This window comes from Saccopteryx leptura, chromosome 1 (assembly GCF_036850995.1).
Source record: "Saccopteryx leptura isolate mSacLep1 chromosome 1, mSacLep1_pri_phased_curated, whole genome shotgun sequence".
Lineage (NCBI taxonomy): Eukaryota > Metazoa > Chordata > Mammalia > Chiroptera > Emballonuridae > Saccopteryx > Saccopteryx leptura.
Window position 1 is genome coordinate 60,643,714 of NC_089503.1, and position 20,622 is coordinate 60,664,335.

General features: G+C 50.3%; 2 protein-coding genes across 5 annotated transcripts in view; one reads left to right on the plus strand and one right to left on the minus strand.

Moving 5' to 3' along the window:
* The window catches only part of GDPD5 (glycerophosphodiester phosphodiesterase domain containing 5), a 96,164-nt gene extending 87,390 nt beyond the window's left edge, over positions 1–8,774 (minus strand). For 2 of the 4 annotated variants that reach the window (XM_066369019.1, XM_066369025.1), the window contains exon 1: positions 7,947–8,773. The gene's annotated coding sequence lies outside the window, so the exon portion shown is untranslated. Of the gene's footprint in view, positions 1–7,946 lie in introns of all 4 variants that reach the window. The other 2 variants (XM_066369032.1, XM_066369060.1) reach the window with 2 other exon arrangements.
* Positions 8,775–8,894: 120 nt separating this feature from the next.
* Positions 8,895–20,622, plus strand: part of SERPINH1 (serpin family H member 1) — a 57,105-nt gene continuing 45,377 nt past the window's right edge. The window contains exons 1-3 of the mRNA XM_066369090.1: positions 8,895–8,982; positions 9,284–9,349; positions 14,551–14,666. The gene's annotated coding sequence lies outside the window, so the exon portion shown is untranslated. The remainder of the gene's footprint in view (positions 8,983–9,283; positions 9,350–14,550; positions 14,667–20,622) is intronic.

The following is a 20,622-nucleotide window of genomic DNA, read 5'->3' on the forward strand; positions in this document are numbered from 1 at the left end:
ACATGGCAGGCACTGAGCTTTACACACCCAGCACTTCACTCGCTTCTCAGGACAACCCACAGAAGTACAGCCTATTTATGCATTTTACAGAAGAGAACACTACTGCTGAAATAGCTGAAATGACTCGCCCAGGGTCATACTGCCAGTAAGTGACAAAGCCAAGACTCAAACATAAGTTTTTCTGCCTCTAAAACCCATCCTGGTAACTACCTTGAAATAATTTTAGTGAACGAGCTCCTTGCAACAAAGGCAGCTGACTTAATTGGGGTCAATTATTGGTGAGGGCCAGACAGAGGCCTCCAGTGTCTCCCCAGGCCCCTCCCCTTCATGAAAAATAAACCTCTAACATTCTTCAGTTTTCCCAGGTGGAATGGAGAGAGGGGGCCCCAAGTGGGTGGTGCAGTTGGGTGTCCGGCTAGAAAAACAAACAGATTGAGACAAGGCTTCATTGTTAAGGAGAGCCTGACGCTCTGGCCATTAAAACAAAACCAAGCAAAACAAAATGCTTGCTGTCTTGTCTTATCTCTTAGAAGGGGGACAGGAGGGAAGGGCCAAGACGGGGTGCTGCTCCCTCTCCCCTCCAGCAGGTGTCTAGGACAGGAGGACAAGCACCGCAGGAGGCATCCAGGGTCCGAGTCCAGCCAGCTCTGCCAGTCTGTGACCTTTATCGCACACTGTGGATGGGTCAGGCCCTGTGCTAGTGCTCTCTCCATGTGGCTTTGTTTGGTCTCTATGGCCCTTTCAGAGAGGGGTATCATCACTCCTGTTTTCAGATGAGGACCCCAAGTCTCCGAGAAGATACCCCAGCAAAAAGCAGAGGAGCATTGAAACCCACGTGTATCAGATTATAGTCTTTCTACTCCCTAGTCTCTCCAGGCCAGGAGGTCCCAGGAAAAGCAGTCCACAGAGGAGGGAGCAGCTGACAGCAATGAGCCCCTTGTTGTGGGATGAGAGGGGGCCATCCCAGGGAAGCTGTAGGCGGCATGGCATGCCGCAGAGGGCGACCACTGTTCTCCTTCTTAGGACACTTTAGAAAACTACTGGTGCCTGGGCCTAGCCCTGGATTGTGGGGTGGACCCAGGAAGGATTTTGTGTTTAATTTTCTAAAAATTTTATGGATTGATTTAAGGGAGAGACAGAAACATCGATCTATTCCTGTATGTGCCCAGATCAGGGAGCAAACCCACACCATGGCACACCGGGACCACACTCTAACCAACCAAGATATCCAGCCAGGGCCCAGGAGGTTTTAAAGTTTTCTAAATGATTGTAATGTGTGCAGCAAAGTTTGATAGCCATGGACACAGATGCCCAGGAAAGACTCCCACCTCACAAGTGCCCCACCCCACACTTCTTGAAGGAGAGAATGGCTTTACTACTCTGACCTCATTTTACAGGAGGGGCAAAAACACAGGCAAAACATAAGGGGGTGAGGTCATGTCCCCAAGGCCCCACAGCCAACCACAAGTGCTAGCAGCAGAAGGGGACCCTGATTTCAAGGTACCTCTGGGGTGATCTCCTTTAAGATACTTTGGGGGGTCCTGGTTTCCTTGTCAGTAGAAGAAAACTTTCCTTTGAGCCTCCTGGGTGGGAGGGTGAGAGGAATTCTTCATGGCATTATTTAAATAGAGTCCTCTCGTTCAGCACTGACCAGCTGCAGGAGGAACCTGGGAGACCACCTCTGCTGGCAGTGTGCCTTGGGAGCATGGCCTGTCTATTCTTTCTGTAGGAGATTTGGCCCCAGGCCTGGAAAGAGCTGAGACACTCAGACCTCGGGCCACACTTTCTCCCCAACTGTCTTCTTGCCTTCCTTGTGCCCATAAACAGAACGTCACAGATGGCAAGACAGTGGGAGGTGGTGGAAAGAGGGAGATCTATGGAGTCCAGCAGACCTGGGGTCTGCCCAAGCTCCACCCTAGCTGGCTACCCAGCTGAGATAGAATCCACTCACCTCTGAGCTCCTTCCTGGAGCTGACCTTATGGCAGTGCCAGGGCATGCGCGTGTGTTAAATGATACTTTCAAACACCACCTCCAGGAAGCCTTTCCTGACTTCCTCCCATCCAACACTGGACAACCCCCAGCCCCTGGCCTTCCCTGCCACATTCAGTCACATTCTGTGTTGACTGTCATTGTTTCTGTGTCTTTCTCTCCTTACCAGGCCATCCTTTCTTTCCTTGCACAGAGTAGCTGCCCTTTCCCTGAGATTCACTCCTTACGCCCTTCCCGAGCACTGCTTTCTTCCAGGTGCTCTGAGAGATGCTGGAAAGAGAGCCAATAAGAGCCAGCATTCATGGAGTGCTTACTAATTGCTGGGTATTTTTCTGAGCGCTTTACATGTTTAATTTCTTCAATCCTTATGAAGTAGGTGTTATCACTGTCCCATTTTACAGATGGGGAAACTAGGCCTGGAGAGGTCAGATCATGTGTCCAAGTCACACAGCTCGTGTGTGCATTCAGGCTATGATCTGAACATTACCCTTCACCATCATCCATAGACATGGATGGGACTGGCCCCACCTCAGGAGTTCACTCTCAACGACTTGGAAGTCTTGTATCTGTGTGCTTGTTTAATGTCTGTTTCCCCTCACAGACTAAAATCTCCTATCATCAAGGTGGGCTCTGTGGCACAATGGATAGCGCATTGGACTTCTAAAATCTCCTATCATGTTACATTTTGGATGAGAGAGAGAGAATAAATGAATACTGCTTAAGGAAGGACACACTCTTCCCATGATCTGCTAGCTGGGCCCAGATGGCTCCTCCCAACTGGGTCATTCCTGCTGCTCAGGCCTGAAAACAACCAGGTCCCTGGATACGCTGCTCCCTGCCTGAACTTATTTCAGAGCTTCTCTCATCTCTCTCAACTGCATGCTCACCAGGAAAGTGGTGGGAACCGCAGCTCTACAAATCTCAGTGACAAAGTCCTCCACAAACAGATAGTGTCCTCCTCTGGGAACTCCTCCCTGCCACCCGGCACACCCAGCCTCCTGGCCTCACTAGCTGGATTCTTCCAGCAGTTTCCTACTGAGGCACTTGTTCACAAGGCTCCCAAGAGGACGGGCAAGCGGACTCAGGCTGATGGAGCATCTTCCTCCCATCATCCCATTTAACTCCTTTAACCCTTATTATCAGCCCACTTTTTTCCAAACAAAGGTTGAGCAACTTGCCCAAGGAGCAACTCACATCGCCTCTCCTGCCCAGAGGAATGCCACTTTATGCCAGGCATGCTGCTAGGCATGCTGGTGGGAGGGGAGGATTGAGGTGGCAAAGAATCTAGTTCTGATTGGCTGGGAAAGAAAGCAGACCTAAGCAGCCCCAATCCCCAGACCCCAGTTACTGAGTCGGGGCTATGGATCTGCAGAGGAGGAAGGTTGGATTCCGCCTGCTTGGGAGTCATGCAAGCTTCTAGGAGGTGGCATCTTTGGCCTGGCTGGACTCCTCACCACTCCACTCCCATGACCACCATAACAAAAACAAGGGCACACCTTGGCCTACAAAGCTCTGGTGCCCAGTGGGTACTTGCCACGGCCATGGAGACTGCAAAGGAAGGAGCAGCAGCTGCCCTGCCAATGACCCCACTGTGGCTGGGCCAGCCTGCCTCCAGCATTGCCAACTTGGCCTGGCCAGCCAGCTCCCAATTCACAGGGTCTTCTCTGTCCAACTAATGACCATGCTGCCAGCAGCGCAGGCACCACCCTTCTTCGGGAAAGGCAGCAGCTAACTACAGGGCCTGCTGTCCCAGACAGCAGCCAGGCCAAGAACCACAGCTGCCCAGCATACCACATCCTCTGGCCCTGACACTGTGGTCTCCTCCTCTACCTTCCAGGGTCACGAAAGACACTGCAGAAGTTGGGGCTCCAGGAGCTTGGACACCACCCCACTCACCTGTGGGAAAATAGGACCACAGAGCAGACTGATTCATCCCAAGTCACACCACCAGCCGGTGCCCTAAATGCCTGGCCAAGGGCTCCTTCCTGGGCCCCAAGCTAACCCTAGCATTGCCCTTCCTTAACTTTGAAAAGAAGGTTCATTTCCAAGCTTTTTATATGGGAAGTATGCTCTCAAGTTACTTGGACCCATTTGAGGAGACAGGATATCTTCTAAAAGCTGTCAAGCTGTGTGTTTAGTCCCAAATAGGAGCCCAAGCTTGGTTCCTTACTCCCTACTATCTATCTATGTGACCTTGAGCAATACAAAGTACCTCTTTGAGCCCTAGTTTCTGGGAGACGACAATAGTTACCTTCCAAAGTTGTGAATGCAAGTGTCTGTAAAGAGCTTAGCTATGTTTAACTCATAATAAGTACTCAAAGCTTTAGCTATTGTTAATATCATTATCATAGTATTATTAATGAGTATGTGAATGCATTCTACAAACTGTAAAATGTGATGCAATGGTAGGTATTATTTATTACTATTACTGTGACATGTTCAAAATTCAGAGGGGTGTAACCCATGGGTTGAGTAATCCAGGAATGTTTCTTGGGTAATTTATCACTGGAGTTGGGCCTCAACAGATGGGGCGGTAAGCAGAGAAGAGTCAGGGATGGCAGTTCAGACAGGAGAAACTGCAAAGAAGCAGTCACGGGGCCACATGTTCAGGAGGCGATGATGAGCAATGAGCTAGGGGTGCACGCAGTGGCTGCAATGGGCAAGGCCTTGAATACACAACAAAAGAACCTGGTCTTCACCTTACAGGCAAAAAGGAGCCACAGAGTGTTCTGAGTGGGCACTCAATGATGCCTTCTAAAATGTGAATTCTGTCTTTCACTCTATCACCTGGTCACCCGCCCCTCCTCTCTGTACCCCTCAATGACCCCATGAACCCCAGCATCACTACACCCGAGTTCCATCCACTTCTCTGCTTACTACACTGTGCCCTCTCCCTGCTGGTTCATGTTCACAACGAAGCACCTTTTCATTAAATACCAATTGTGCCACATGCTTTACATATTCGAGCTCACTGGCACCCATAACTACTCTAATTTTACAGAGGAACAGATGGAGGCCTGGCAGAGTCAGGTGTCTTGACCATAGTCTCACAGTGAGTAAGTGGCACTTCCAGGATTCAACCTTGAACTGATGTCAAAACCCCTACTCTCTATAGCAAGTAGCCTCTATCCCCAGCCCAGACACCTTCCTCCGTGATGAAGCCCTCCAGGGCTACTCCCATCTTCAAGGGCCTCTCCCTGCCACCTCTCATCACCCACTCGGAATCAGAGGCCCACAGCTTGACCCCAGCTCAGCTAGCTTGGTTTCCATTGGAAAGAGCCAGGGTCAATAATAGGTCAATAGGTCACTTTCTACTTTCTTCCTGTCCTCCCCCCACCCCCACTCAAGACTGGTTATAGCACTAGCAGGAACAACCCACCTCCTTTGGGGGAAGGGGAGAGTTCAGAAGCTCAGCTGAACACAGAGCAATTTCTCTGGGCCTGCCTCTCAGCATGAGGGGGCTCATAAATTATTCACTGTACCTTTGTGCCTAAGGGAGGCCAGATAATGAGTCAGAAGGAATGAATACCAGCTCTCTACAACCCTGGCCCTGCAGTGGGGGGTCAGAATCCAAAGCCCCTTGCCAGGGTCCCCAAGCAGATTCTAGAGGGCTATGACCCCAGGAAGGTGGCACAGGTAAGCCTGACCCACACAGGAGTCCCAGCTAAACAAACCTAGGTCTGTGCGCCTGCAACAGTAGCCTGCATTCTAATCTGAGGCAAACCTGAGAATTTCCCCAGATTTCCTGGTCGAAATTCAAGCTTCCTTTCCTTATAGGGAAGGAAATAGACATTCTGCCAAGCACTGTATATTTATATCTCACTTAATCCTCACAACAACTTCATAAGGAGGAATGCTAATTTATAGAGCAGAAGCTGGGGCTCCAAAGAGTGAAGTGATTTGCCCAACGCCACATGGCCAGTGGGAGGCAGAGTGAACTCATGCCCACCTGATCTGTCTCACCACTATATGCCTGTGCCACTTAGCCTACCCAGTTGTGAGGCAGTCATCATCCTGCCTTTTCCATCTGGGTAACTCCTAGGGCACCTGGGATGCAACTGGCACTCAGTTGCTGAAGCAAACCCAAAGACCCTGGGCAAGTGGCTTCACCTCTCAGAGCCTCAGTTTCCCATACAAAGTAGCCATTAATAACAAACCCAGTCCTAGCAAACAACACACAAAACAACTCTTTAGCACTTGACGGTCTGCCAGATATGATGGCCCCATTATCTGAACAGGTAGCACAGCCTGCCTTGACCCCATTTTATAGGTGAGGCTGGGAGCCATGGATGCATCTGAAAGATCCCAGGTGGCTCCCCAACCCTGTTCTGCCTCACTCCAGGTTCTTTCTGTCACCCCATGAAATGAGATCACAGGTGTGAAATCATCTCATCATAAAGGAACTTTGTTTAGAGTCAGGGATTATTATGAGAATTTGAATCCCCATAGATTGGGAGGGATCCCAAGCCCTCATTCACCTTCTTTTGCAGTTCCCCTTACCCATCCATCCCCAGGAACTAAGCTTCCAGCTTTCAGCTGACCTCTTCACCCTCCTCTACCTCCCTGGGGGCTTTCCAAGGTGGTTTCTCCCAGACTCCAGAAAGCTGGGCACAGCAGGGGTTAAATAGTCCTAGCCAAGGCCACAGGGCTCAGACCAAGGTCATGTTCCTTCCCCCACCCCACCCAGAACAAGAGTCCACAGAATGTATGCCAAACCCTCTTTCACAACACCCCTCTCCCTGCACTGCCCTGGGGGTGGGGAGGGGTGGGTAGCAGAAGGAACCCCTGCCTGGAAATCCAGACACCTGGGACTGTGCCCCCAGCCCTGGCAGTCCCAGCCCTGAGACCATGAGCAAGCCATCCCTTCTTGGGTCAGAGGTGTCTTGCAGGTTCCCCAGCCCAGGAGGTACTAAGGTCAGATCTTTAGTCTGAGCCAAAGGCTATGAGGCTGCTGGCATGTCTTGGGCCCCAGCACTAACCACACAGACTCTCACAACAGTCTCATATGTGGTCACACTGACCTCACATCAGGGATGGGGAAAACCCCAATCACCCACCCAGAAGATGCTGACTGGATACCTGGAGGAGTGGATACCTGGAAGGATGTTTGAGAAGGTTTTCTCAAGTATACTTGTGGCTCAACCACTCAGTGCTTTAGGACCTGGGACAAATCACACACACACGCACAGGGGCCTCATCTTCTCCAACTCTGATATGCTCTGACTTGGGGACCTCTATGGTGAGTTTCCCCAACAGATAAGCACTGTCTCAGGACCCCCAGAGCGACTTAGAGACCCTGGAGTATGGGACAGGGGAGAGGAGCCCGATGCTCTCCCGTCCTGGGTCCACAGGGAGGGGAGCTGTGGAGTGGGCAGTTTCCCACCTCTGCCCTCAACTCTGGATCACCTTTCCAGAAAAGTGACTTGACCAAGGTGTGGGAGGGAAAGAGGCTAGCAGAAGCATCCTCCCCAGCCTAAGGATCAGCTCTAGGATGACCCAATGACCCCACCTTGACCCGTTCCCCTACCTCCTGCCGGGTGGCTATCCCCCCCCCCCCCACACACACACACACTTCTTTTGTTTTCACTTTCAGCTTCTTTCTCTCTCCAACCTAACCCTCCTCCTAGTCTCAGCCTCAAAGTGAAAAGAGCAGGGTCACTCAATCCCGTTGAGCTTCAGTTTCCTCATCTGTAAACGCTCATAACAGTACACGACACCTTTTATCTCACCGAGTATTAGTGACTTAATAAGGGACCACTTGCGCAAGGGTGGAGCGCGCACCGCACACAATGGGCGCTCAATAAGTGCCCGTCTTCTCCCTCTCCCCTCCTTTTCCCGCGTCCCCTCCGAGCCAGCTCCAGCCTCAGCTGGCGCCCAGCACACGCCCGCAGCTGGCCCCAGCACGGCCGGGACGGGGTCGGAGGCCGCCTTCGCCCGGCATCCGGGACTCTCTCACCTGCAGCTCTCGGCTCCCGCCAGCCGCCGGGGCGGAGGGGCCCCTGTATTCGCTCCGAGGCAAGCGCCGAGCCCCTCGCCTGGGACGGCAGGGAGGTTGCGGCTTTGGCCCGCAGCACCACCCCGGTCCACTTCAGTCCGACTGTCCAGCCCGCCTGGGACCTCTCCCGGGGCGCTGGACCCGGGCCGGGGCTTCCTGGGCGTTCGAGGGTCCCAAGTCCGAGGCACCGGGTCTGAAGCAGCTGAAGGTCCAGGCCTCGGGGAAACAGGCTGGGGGCGTCCGGGCTCCTTTGCACTGAGCCGGGGTCCTGGGAACAACCTGCGTTAACCCCGGGCTGAGTGCTGGGGGCTCCGGAAAACACTAGACAAGGCTGGGAACGAGCCCGCAGCCATCGACCCGTAGGGTGGGCCAGCAGCGTCCCGCCCAGGTGCACTGAATCCGGTCGAGGGCTCGGGGAGTCCGGCCACGACGCCCGGGCCGTGGGGCTGGAAGCGTCCCGGCGCGGAACCGGGGGCCGGGGCCGGCGGGGCGGGCGGGGCAGGTCAGGACGCCGGCGAGGAGCCGCGGCGGCCAGAGCCCAGCGGGAAGTCTTCCCAGGTCCGGACTCGGCTCGCTCTGTAAAATGGGGCGGACCTCGGCGCGGCGGCTGACTCCGAAGCTCCGGGCCGCGGCTCCACTTCCTCCTCTTCCTCTGGCTCGCACGCCGCTGGCTCAGCCCTGCGCCGCGGCCGCTGCCTCCCCCGCGGCTGTCATCCCGGTCGCCCACCCTTACAGGAGCGGCGGGCGGAGCCGAGCCGAACCCGGGCAGCGCCGCCCAGCGCCGAAGCGCCAGCAAGTGCGGTCCCGCCCGAACGGGGCGGAGTCAGCCCGAGGCCCCACCCTTCGCCCGGACCGCGGGCAAGGGGCGGGGCGCTTCCCAGATGCCCACCCTCGGCGGGTGCTGCCAGGCAGCAGGAGCCAATGGACAGTGGGAAGAGAGCGGAGCTCTGCGGGCCTGGGACTCTACCTTGGAGAGGGCGAGGCCGACAGTGGAGAGGTAAGGCTAGAGAGAGGACATTGCAGGGGGTTGGGGCAGTTTAAAGATCAGAACGGGAGGAAATGGAACCTGGGGATCCGGATGGAGGGAGAGTTGAAGGAGGACTATGTCTGGGACCGGGGCGTGGGGTCTGCCTTGTGTGGGAGAGAATGAGTAGTGGGGTAGGAACAGGGGTCAGACTAAGGAAAGAAGCGGGATGGAGGTGGGCTATCCTGGGAGGTGGAATCTCCAGGGACAGTGGAGTCCTTGGGAGTGGTGGGACACAGCTCTCACAATACTCTTCTCCGTCCCCAGCTTCTAGGGCTCAGCGCAAGGAGGTGAGCGTTGGGATACTGTGAAATATGCAAATTTCAGGAAGCGGCAAAAAGTAAGTTTTTGAAAATAGAGGATCTTTCTTAAGCATTTTCCCCTTCTTAACCCCATATGCAGAGAGGAGCGTGTTATCAGTTTCAGTTTTAAAAATATGAAGTCAAGATCAGAAAGATTGTGAGTGACCTTTTTGCTCTCTGCTGGGAGTCCCTGACAAAAGCCTTGGGGCAGGAGCTCTGTCTGATTTATATCTAAGGAGTTCCCAGCACCGGGCTCAGGGCAGGGCACAGAGCAAGCATTGCAGGGTTTTGATGTCAGAAGGAGTGAATGTTGAATGAATGGCCTGGGGAGCAAAGGAATAGAGGCCCCACTGTACAGCTTTTCTGTAAGCCCCACACCAACCTTATGCAGTAGGTACCCCATTTCATTGATGAGGACACCAAAGCATCAAGAGGCCAAGTGATGTTCTCAAGACCATATAGCTGGCATAGGACTCTGTCCACTCATCAATCACTATGGCATCTAGGCAAAGCTGTATGGCTTTGAACAGGTTACAGGACCTCTCTGAGCCTCTGGTTCCTCATCTGTAAAAGGGTAATAAAGATGCTCTTGCCTGACCAGGCAGTGGCGCAGTGGATAGAGCGTCAGACTGGGATGCGGAAGGACCCAGGTTCGAGACCCCAAGGTCACCAGCTTGAGTGCGGGCTCATCTGGTTTGAGCAAAAAGCTCACCAGCTTGGACCCAAAGTTGCTGGCTTGAGCAAGGGGTTACTCAGTCTGCTGAAGGCCCGTGGTCAAGGCACATATGAGAAAGCAATCAATGAACAACTAAGGTGTCGCAACGAAAAACTAATGATTGATGCTTCTCATCTCTCTGTCCCTGTCTATCCCTCTCTCTGACTCTCTGTCTCTGTAAAAAAAAAAAAAAAAAAAGATGCTCTTACTTGGCAAGGACTGGGCAGGCACCAGGCTTCAGGGGATGGAGGGAAGCCTGCTCCTGGCAGAGGAAACAGCATGTGCAAAGGCATGGAATCTGAAAGAACACTTCTCGGGACCCCTGGCCTATTCTGGGGGGATTAGGAGAGGCTTCCCTGAAGAAGTAATAGGCAGGCTCAGGTCAGAAGTAGGAGTTAGCTAGGTTAGAAAGGAACCTCAGGGAATGGACAGTGCTCTGGGGTAGAGGCCAATCTAAAGCAAAACCCTGGAGGCGAAGGAGAGCATTGCTTTGTTGGAGAACCCAGACACGTTCAGGGTGGCTGGAGCTCTTGGGGCAGGGACAGCTGAACCACTAGGAAGAGAAGAGTGTGAAGAGGCAGGTGGGGCAGGACAGGAGTTCAAACTCTACTCTAGGGGCCCAGAATTCTGCTGGGGTCTTGCCTGTGACCCTGAACTCAGTAGGGTTATGCTGAGGCCATAGTCTTAAAGATCTTGAGTCTGGACTCACTGGTTAGCAGAGGGGTGTCCTGGCAAGTTTTCAAGCCAGGTATTGATATGGGAGAGACAGAGCTTTGTAGGGAAACCAGGTAGCATGAAAACACTTAAAGCCCACAAAAGGCAAATAGTGTGGGGCCTTCATGGTTAAAGGGGGTTGGAGTCCTCAGTGGGGCCTAGACCCAGAGCCTCTGTCCTTTGCCCTCTCTAGAGTGCACCAGCCTTTGAATATGATTAGAAGCACAAGGAAGAGGCTGAGCTGGAGGCTGAAGTCCAAGCTGGGGGGTGTCCTTTCCTAGCCAAACCCAGGGTTAGGGGTGGGCAGGTTGGCCCCAGGAAGCTTGCACAGGTGGCTGCAGCCCAGGGCTGGTAGAAGGTTATATTGCATTATGTGTTGAGCTTGGTAACAATGGCAAGAAACCTTGTTACTTCTCTTTCTGTTTAGAACCTTCAATGGCTCACAGTTGTCAGCATGATCAAGTTCTAAGTCCCTAGCCTGGTGTTTCAGATCCTCCATTATTGCTGTCTGCCAACCCCACCAACCTCATCTTCCAATCACTTCCTTCACCCCTCACACCAAACTCAGCCCACAAGCAGGATGCCATATCTCCCACTCCATGTGGTTGCTCCTGCTGTTCCCCTTGTCTGGGGGACTCTCCTGAGTCAATTTCTACTTCCCAGCTTGAGCATAGGCTCACCAGCTTGAATGCTGGGTCGCTGGCTTAAAGCCCAAGAACACTGACTTGAGCAAAGGGTCACTCACTCTGCTGTAGCTCCCACCCCCCAGTCAAGGCACATATGAAAAAGCAATCAATGAACAACTTAAGGTGCTGCAACGAGGACTTGATGTTTCTCATCTCTCTCCCTTCCTGTCTGTCTGTCCCTATCTCCCTCTCTCTCTCTCTCTCTCTCTCTCTCTCTCACTGTCACACAAAAAAAGAGTTGATACTTCTTGCTCCTCCCCTGCCTTTTCTCTCTGTAAAATCAATAAATAAAATCTTTAAAAAAAATTGTTGAATGAATGTTCCATCTCTCAAATCAAGTATCTCTTCTAAGGAGCTTTCCCGGACTCCTCCAGGATGTCCGCCTTTGGTGTGGAATCTGTTCAGCTTGAAGGCTCTATCATTATGTCTTTCAGGTCTAGTTGGCCCTGCTTTTACCCCCACCCAGCTGAGTGCCGGCTGGCCTTTGTAAGACCTCAGCATTGGGAGATGAATGAGGCTCTCAGAGAGCAGTTTGCCACAGCCCGTGCTGTGAGAGCCTCCTGAGCGGGTCAGATGAGAAGAAGGCCAGAAAGAAAAGAAAAAAAGAAGGCTTTCAGAACAGACCCTCCATGACCCCTGAGGCCCGGGAGAGGAGTGCTCAAGGTCACCAGGTGGTGACAAGCAAAGAGCTCTCAGACGCCCACATTCACCCTTTGGCTACCCTCCCAGGACAAGGAAGTCTCCTGACCTGGAAGAATCAAGCCTTTTTGTGGCCAGAGAAGCTCACGAAGCGTGACAGAGTCATGGTCGTGGTGGCTTGCCTGGCAGGGTGGTTGAGGGCTCCGAGGTGGCTCTGAATCTGGGCTTCTGACAGAAAAGGCTACCCTTGTCAGCCTGGCGCCCCACATCTCCGAGAACCTTCCACCTTCCTTGTATTCTGGTCAGCGGAGAATTCACAGTGAATCTACTGTAACCTCTCTGCCACACAGCTTCCTAGTATCATGGCAAATAAACAGCCACTTTGTGACTACATTTATATTAGGAACTTGGCACTCTCTTAAATAGGGCCACCAAATTGAATAAAACTTTACACCCCATGTAACCTGCTTCCAACAAATCCTTATGTGCACCTACTATGTGCAGGCAGTGTGCTGGGTGCTGGCAGGGGATACTGTGGAGCACCATGCAGACAGCGGCCCTGCCCTCCTGCATTTCATTGTCTGGTGGTGGCTGTAGGCTCATCAGAGCTCCTGGCCCACACAGTATATACCCTGTGGTCCTACCTGTCTGCCTCTGCCACTTGGAATTCTTTCCCCAGCTCTCCTGCCTGTAAGTGCTCCATTCAGCCACTGAAATTTTCTCCATCTTTTGAGGCCTGCGACACAAGCTGACCTCTCTGAGGAGCCTGCCCAACCCACTCCCCTGTGGGAAGCACAGTATTGTCCACTGTAGCTGGTGACACTGCAGGCTCTTTGTGCTTCTCTTGGGACATGGATCCCCTTGGATCTTGGGCTGTTTGTGCATCAGTTTTCCCACCAGAGTATGAACTTCTAAAGGGCAGGGGACGGGGTCTTGTTTCTCTCTAGGTCCCAAGCTCAGCCCACTTTTACCAACAATTTCTGAGCTGGATGACAGTCTGAGACCAAACACTAGGTGTCAGGGACAGGACAGTCAAGGAGCCCCCAGCCCAAGGGCTCTCTGCCATGTGTGTGTGTGTGTGTGTGTGTGTGTGTGTGTGTGTGTGTGTGTGCGCACGCGCGCGCGCGCGTGCAGAGTGCCCTGTGGACAAGGGGCTGCAGGGGGAGGGCAGGGCTGGCTCAGGGGTGGCTTCACAGGGAAGGGGACACATATCCTGGCCCATCCCCTCCCCTCTCTGCCTCACCTTCCTCACAACTAAAATGGAGACGGAAGTAGCGTACCTTTAAAGGTGGTACAGACTAGCCTGACCAGGCGATGGCGCAGTGGATAGAGCGTCAGACTGGGATGCTGAGGACCCAGGTTCGAGACTCCAATGTCGCCAGCTTGAGCGTGGGCTCATCTGGTTTGAGCAAAGCTCACCAGCTTGGACCCAAGGTTGCTGGCTTAAGCAAGGGGTTACTCGGTCTGCTGTAGCCCCACGGTCAAGGCACATATGAGAAAGCAATCAATGAACAACTAAGGTGTCGCAATGAAAAACTAATGATTGATGCTTCTCATCTCTCTCTGTTTTTGTCTGTCTGTCCCTATCTATCCCTCTCTGTCTCTGTAAAAAAAAAAAAAAAAGAAAAGAAAGAAAAGGGAAGAGGAGAGGAGAGGGAGCTGTAAGGAGAGGTCAGCGAGGGCCAAGAGCACCAGGACTGAAGTGTCCTGGGGTCCACAGCTGGGACTGCGGGTGGTGGGAGAGGTGGAGGCAGGATCAGGGGCGCACTTGGAGCTGGTGTGGGCCACTCTTCCCAGGGCAGCTGGCAAAGTGTGCGTGCTCCGGTGGCAGCTGGAGGAGGAGGCAGAGCTGGAGGCTTGTAGAGGACTTAAAGCCCTGTGGAAGCGGGAGGTAACCATCAGTGTTATGGAGAGGTGGTCCCAGACCTGAGGTTGAGGCGAGGCAGCACTTCCACTTCAGGGGTTGGGGCTGGAGCAGCTGAGGAAGGTCGGGCCTGGAGACCTCAGTGAAGCAGGAGGCAGGTGTCTGCTCTCCGGGCAGAACCAGGTGGAGAAGGGCCATGAGGAGAGGCATGAAGCTGGAGCCATGGCTGTGGAAAGTGGAAGGGAGGAACAAGCCCATCTGAAGTAAGGGACATAAATTGTGGTGGCCCCTTTCCTATAGTGGAGGGATTGGGGATGGCTTCAGGAAATGCCTGTGTCAACTTAATAAAAATATAAACCTGGCCCTCCTTCTCATTCTCCTGGGTCCCTGCAGGCTCTGCTCTTGAAGGGTGAGGAACTTCAGGGTTCTCTCTGACCCCAGATCCTGTGGGCTCCCTTGCCTCCAGTGGGAATGAAGTGGTCATGGTAACTCCAAGCTTACCCTTTATCAGCATCTCCTGCACACTCACAAGGGGGTGTCTAGTTTAGCCCCACTGCTGTCAATTGCCAGGGTCTGTTACCTGCCAGACTGAACTTCACAGATTTACTTCTGTGTCTCCAGTACAAGGTGAGTGTCACACCCAGTAGGCAGACTCTGAGTACCTGTAACTAAAGAAATACCAAAGGTACATCTTTATTTGCCTGCCTCTGCTGCCCCCTGCTGGCTAATACTGATTGGTGAATAATAATAACACTGGAGCGCTGGTTCTTAAACTTTTTGTTCTCAGGACATTCTCATACCCTTAAATTATGAAAGACCTTGGAGAACTTCTGTTTATATGATTTATATTGGTATTTAAAGTGTCAGTAACTAAAATAGAGATAGTTTAAAATATTTAGTTAGTTTAATAATAGCAATCTTATTAAAAGTTAACCTATTTTTATGATAATTATTTTTTCCAAAACAAAAAAGTTATTGGAGACCAGCATTGTTTTATATGTTAACAAATTTATCTAATGCTTGGCCTAACAGAGGACAGCTGGATTCTCATACTTGCTTCTGTGTTCAATCATATTGTTTTGTTTGAAGTTTACCAAGAAAATACAAAAAAATAAGAAATACAAATTTATACTGATATGTAGTTAGAAAAGGGAGGGGTACTTTAACAGTCTTTTCAAATAATTGTGACTATTCTTTTTTTTATTTGCTTTTAAAAGTTTTTTATTTTATTTTATTTTGTGGCTATTTTTCTTTGATACAAATCCGAACTTGACAAAAATATTTTAAGACTTTATTTATTCATTTTTAGAAAGAAGAGAGAGAGAGAGAAAGGGGGGAGGAGCAGGAAGCAACAACCTCCATAAGTGCTTTGACCAGGCAAGCCCAGGCTTTCGAACTGATGACCTCAGCACTCTAGGTCGACACTTTATCCACTGTGCCACCACAGGTCAGGCCTGACAAATTTCTTAAAGATTAGTTGATATTAGAATCTGAAACTAGCCCAGTCTGGATAGCCCGGTTGGTTAAAGTACTGTGTGGAAGATCAGAGGTTGCCGGTTTGATCCTGGGTTAGGACACATACAGGAATAGAGTGATGTTCCTGTCTCTCTCTCTCTCTCTCTCTCTCTCCTCCTCCTCCTCCTCCTCCTTTCCTCACTCTCTAAAATCAATAAAGTAAACTTTAAAAAAAAAAAGAAATCTGAAATTATATCAATAAAATTTTCTTTCTCAGTTTTATTAAAATCCATGGGTCTCTTTTGGTCTTTGAATGGGTCTTATACCCATGCATGATTTTGTAACTGCGTGCATTCATTGGACATTTGGGGGGGAAATGGTTCACCAAGCAATTCAGATCTTTCAAATGTTGATAAATTTCACATATAACATTAAAACATCAAATTAATGTCACCACTGATCTTATTGGAAAAGTTAAATTCAGGCCCTGGAAAGTAGCTTAGAGAGTCATCACGATGAACCAAGGGTTGATCCCTGGTCAGGGCACATACAAGAATCAATAAATAGGCCCTGGCCGGTTGGCTCAGCGGTGGAGCGTCGGCCTGGCGTGCGGGGGACCCGGGTTTGATTCCCGGCCAGGGCACATGGGGGGGGGGCGCCCATTTGCTTCTCCCCCCCCTCCTTCCTCTCTGTCTCTCTCTTCCCCTCCCGCAGCCGAGGCTCCATTGGAGCAAGGATGGCCCGGGCGCTGGGGATGGCTCCTTGGCCTCTGCCCCCAGGCGCTAGAGTGGCTCTGGTCGCGGCAGAGCAACTTGCCGGAGGGGCGGAGCATCGCCCCCTGGTGGGCAGAGCGTCGCCCCTGGTGAGTGTGCCGGGTGGATCCCGGTCGGGCGCATGCGGGAGTCTGACTGTCTCTCCCCGTTTCCAGCTTCAGAAAAAAAAAAAAAAAAAAAGAATCAATAAATAAATGCATAAATAAGTGGAGCAACATATCAATGTTTCTCTCTCTCTCCTTCCTCTCTCTCTAAAATCAATAAAAATTTTTAAAGAAAAGTTCAGGCATAACTCATTTTATTGCCTCATTTTTTTTTGCAGATCTTATGATTTTTTTTTTTTTTTTACAAATTGAAGATAAGACTTCCACCAGCAAAAAGATTATGACTTGTTGAAAGCTCCAATGGTGGTTAGCATTTTTTTATCAATAAAATATTTTTAATTAAGGTGTGTACATTGTTGTTGTTTTTTTAGACATAATGCTATCTCCCACTAAATAGACAACAGTATAGTGTAGGGAAACCAAGAAATTCATGTGACTTTATCGTAATGTTCACTTTATTGTGGTGGTCTGGAACCAAACCCTCTTTGTCGCCAAGATGTGCCTGTACTGGGGAGTTGTGAAGCTCACAATAGTTAGCACACATTTTCCTGAATTCTGATTTTCACAAAAAAACCTGAATTTGATCATTAGCAACAAATATTATCAGTTCACTTTGAAATGATAGACTCACTTTATTCATTTTTGAGAAAATATCCGCCAGCTACTTAGTCTGTATAACCATAATTTATTTATCAATATTCCTTTCAAGTAAAAATGATGGTTCATAAAAAAGTGGCCAGTGCAGCTCACAATGCAAACCATCACACAAACGCTTTCCCTGGAGACAAGAATCGTGCTTTCATCCGCAGCAGAAGTGCCTAATGGTAATCTCCATTTTGCAACACACAATATTTAAAAGATACACATTTAAGAATCAATATATAGTGAGTTAAATAAAATTTATTGCTTCTCCAATGACTCTCTTGAGTGACTTGGCTGTGTTTTACTGTGAGGACATGGCAGTGGAGACGACAATGACTTCTAGCACAGCTTGGGGCCACTGCGCTGTTTCGTGCTGAGTTGTGGCAGGTCTACCACCATTGCTTTTGTATCATCTATGCAAGGATTGTCACCCCAGCAAAAAGGGCCAGTGGTGCCTTAGTGTTATTATGGAAAGAGTATAGACCTCATGGACCCTCCTGAAAGGGCCTGGTGTCTGCTTGGGAGTGTATATTGTGTACTAGGCATGGTCCAAGCATGTTACTCTTTTAAAAATACTAATTGTGGTAACAAATAACAAGCGCAGCCAAGGGTGTGGGGAAAAGGAAACTGCTGTGCTCTGATGGTGGGATTGTAAATTAGTGCAGCCACTGTGGAAAACAGTATGGAGATTCCTCAAGAAATTAAAAATATTGTAGAACTACCATATGACCTAGAAAGTCCATTTCTGCCTATTTAGCCAAAGAAAACAGAAACACTAATCCAAAAAGACATGTACACCCCCATGAGTATTCTGGCATTACTAGTAATAGACAAGATATGAAAATAACCTAAGTGTCCATCAACAGATAAGTGAATAAAAAAGATGTGGTATATAAATGCAATGGAATATTATTCATCAATAAAAAAGAATGAGCCTGACCAGGTGGCACAGTGGATAGAACATTGCACTGGGATGCAGAGGACCCAGGTTCGAAACCCCAAGGTCACCAGCTTGAGTGCGGGCTCACCAGCTTGAGTGTGGGATTGCTGGCTTGAGCATGGGATCTTGATCCCATGGTCGCTGGCTTGAGCCCAAAGGTCACTGGCTTGAAGCCCAAGATCAGTGACTTGAGCCCAATGTCACTGGTTTGAGCTAGGGGTCACTCACTTTACTGTATTCCCCCGGTCAAGGCACATCTGAGAAAGCAATCAATAAATAACTAAAGTGCTGCAACAATTTGATGCTTCTCAGTTCTCTCCCATCCTGCCTGTCTGTCCCTATCTGTCCCTCTCTTTCTCTCTCTCTCTGTTATAAAAATAAATAAATAAGAATGAAATTTTGCTGTAAAGCCAGTGGCCACCGCCGTGGCCATGCAGAGTCACATTGAATTCAGGCAGATGGTAAAGGAACATTGGAGTCAGAAAATGGTGGGCCATTTTGTTTATTAAAATCTCATAAGGGCGGCCTGACCAGGCAGTGACGCAGTGGATAGAGCATCGGACTGGGATGCCAAGGACCCAGGTTCTAGACCCCAAGGTTGCCAGCTTGAGTGCAAGCTCATCTGGCTTGAGTAAAAAAAAAAAAAAAAAAAAAGCTCACCAGCTTGAGCCCAAGGTCGCACATATGAGAAAGCAATCAATGAACAACCAAGGTGTTGCAACGAAAAACTGATAATTGATGCTTCTCATCTCTCTCCGTTCCTGTCTGTCTATCCCTATCTATCCTTCTCTCTGACTCTCTCTCTGTCCCTGAAAAAAAAAATCATATAAGGGCAGAGTAGCAAACAGGTAGGGAAGATCCTTCCCTCTCACTCAGGGCTCCCAAGTCCCCACTCATTCTCCGGACTCTGTCAGACTCACAGGCCCCCACCAGCCTTAGCAGGGCTTCCCAGTCCCTCAGCACTGCCCCTCTCTCTCTCTCTCTCAACTCTGCTCTCTCTGGATTCTCTCTGCACTCCTCTGCCCAGCAATAGCAATACAGGGGGGCAGAGGGGACCCCTCCTCCAGCAAACAATAGCAACAATGGCCCCTCCCAAGCAGGAAGGCAATCTGCAATTTGCAATCTGCTGCCCTGAGGGCAAGCACCCAGTCTTCCATAGACTATACACACAAGGCACTCCCCCCAATACCAGCAAGCAATCCTAAAAAAAAAAATTTTGTGCCTGACCAGGTGGTGGCGCAGTGGATAGAGCGTTGGACTGGGATGCAGAAGACCCAGGTTCGAGACCACAAGGTCGCCAGCTTGAGCGCGGGCTCATCTAGTTTGACCAAAAGCTCACCAGCTTGAGCCCAAGGTCACTGGGTCGAGCAAGGGGTTACTCGATCTGCTAAAGGCCTGTGGTCAAGGCACATATGAGAAGGCAATCAATGAACAACTAAGGTGTCGCAATGAAAAACTAATGATTGATGCTTCTCATCTCTCTCCATTCCTGTCTGTCTATCCCTCTCTCTGACTCTCTCTCTGTCTCTAAAAAAAATAAAATAAAAAAATAAATAAATAATTTTGTTTACCCAACATTTGCCATTTACAACAACAGGATAGACCTAGAGGATATTATGCTAAGTGAATGAATCAGTCAGAGAAAGGCAAATACTGTATAATATCACATATATGTGGAATCTAAAACAAACAAACAATAAACAAAACATAAACAGACTCACAGATAAAGAGAATAAACTGAGCCTGACCAGGCGGTGGCGCAGTGGATAGAGCGTCGGACTGGGATGTAGAGGACCCAGGTTCAAGACCCCGAGGTCGCCAGCTTGAGCGTTGGCTCATCTGGTTTGAGCAAGAGCCCACCAGCTTGAACCCAAGGTCGCTGGCTCCAGCAAGGGGTTGCTCGGTCTGCTGGAGGCCCACGGTCAAGGCACATATGAGAAAGCAATCAATGAACAACTAAGGTGTTGCAATGCACAATGAAAAACTAATGATTGATGCTTCTCATCTCTCCGTTCCTGTCTGTCTGTCCCTGTCTATCCCTCTCTCTGACTCACTCTCTGTCTCTGTAAAAAAATTAATTAATTAATTAATTAAAAAAGAGAATAAGCTGATGGTTGCCAAAGGTAGGGTGAAATGGAGGAATAGGAATTAAAAAAAACAAAAATGAAGTGTTGGGCAGTTTAAGAAAAGATCATGGCCTGACCTGTGGTGGCGCAGTGGATAAAGCGTCGACCTAGAAATGCTGAGCTTGCCGGTTCGAAACCCTGCGCTTGCCTGGTCAAAGCACATATGGGAGTTGATGCTTCCAGCTCCTCCCCCCTTCTCTCTCTCTGTCTCTCCTCTCTCTCTCTCTTGGTCTCTCCCTCTCCTCTCTAAAATGAATAAATTTTTAAAAAATTAAAAAAATAAAAGAAAAGATCATTGTGGCCCTGGCTGGTTGGCTCAGCAGTACAGCATCAGCCCTGCATGTGGATGTCCCAAGTTCAATTCTGGGGCAGGGCACACAGAAGAAGTGCCCATCTGCTTCCCCCTCACCACCCTTTGCTTCTCTCTCTCTCTTTTCCTCCTTTCCTGCAACCATTGCTCAATTAGAGTGAGTTGGTCCCTGGTGTTGAGGATGGCTACACAGCCTCTGCCTCAGGCCCTAAAAATGGCTTTGGTTGCAATGGAGCACGGGACCCAGATGGGCAAAGCATTGCCCCCTAGTGGGCTTGCTGGGTGGATCCCGGTCAAGGTGCATGTAGGAGTCTGTCTCTCTACCTCCCCTCCTCTCACTGAA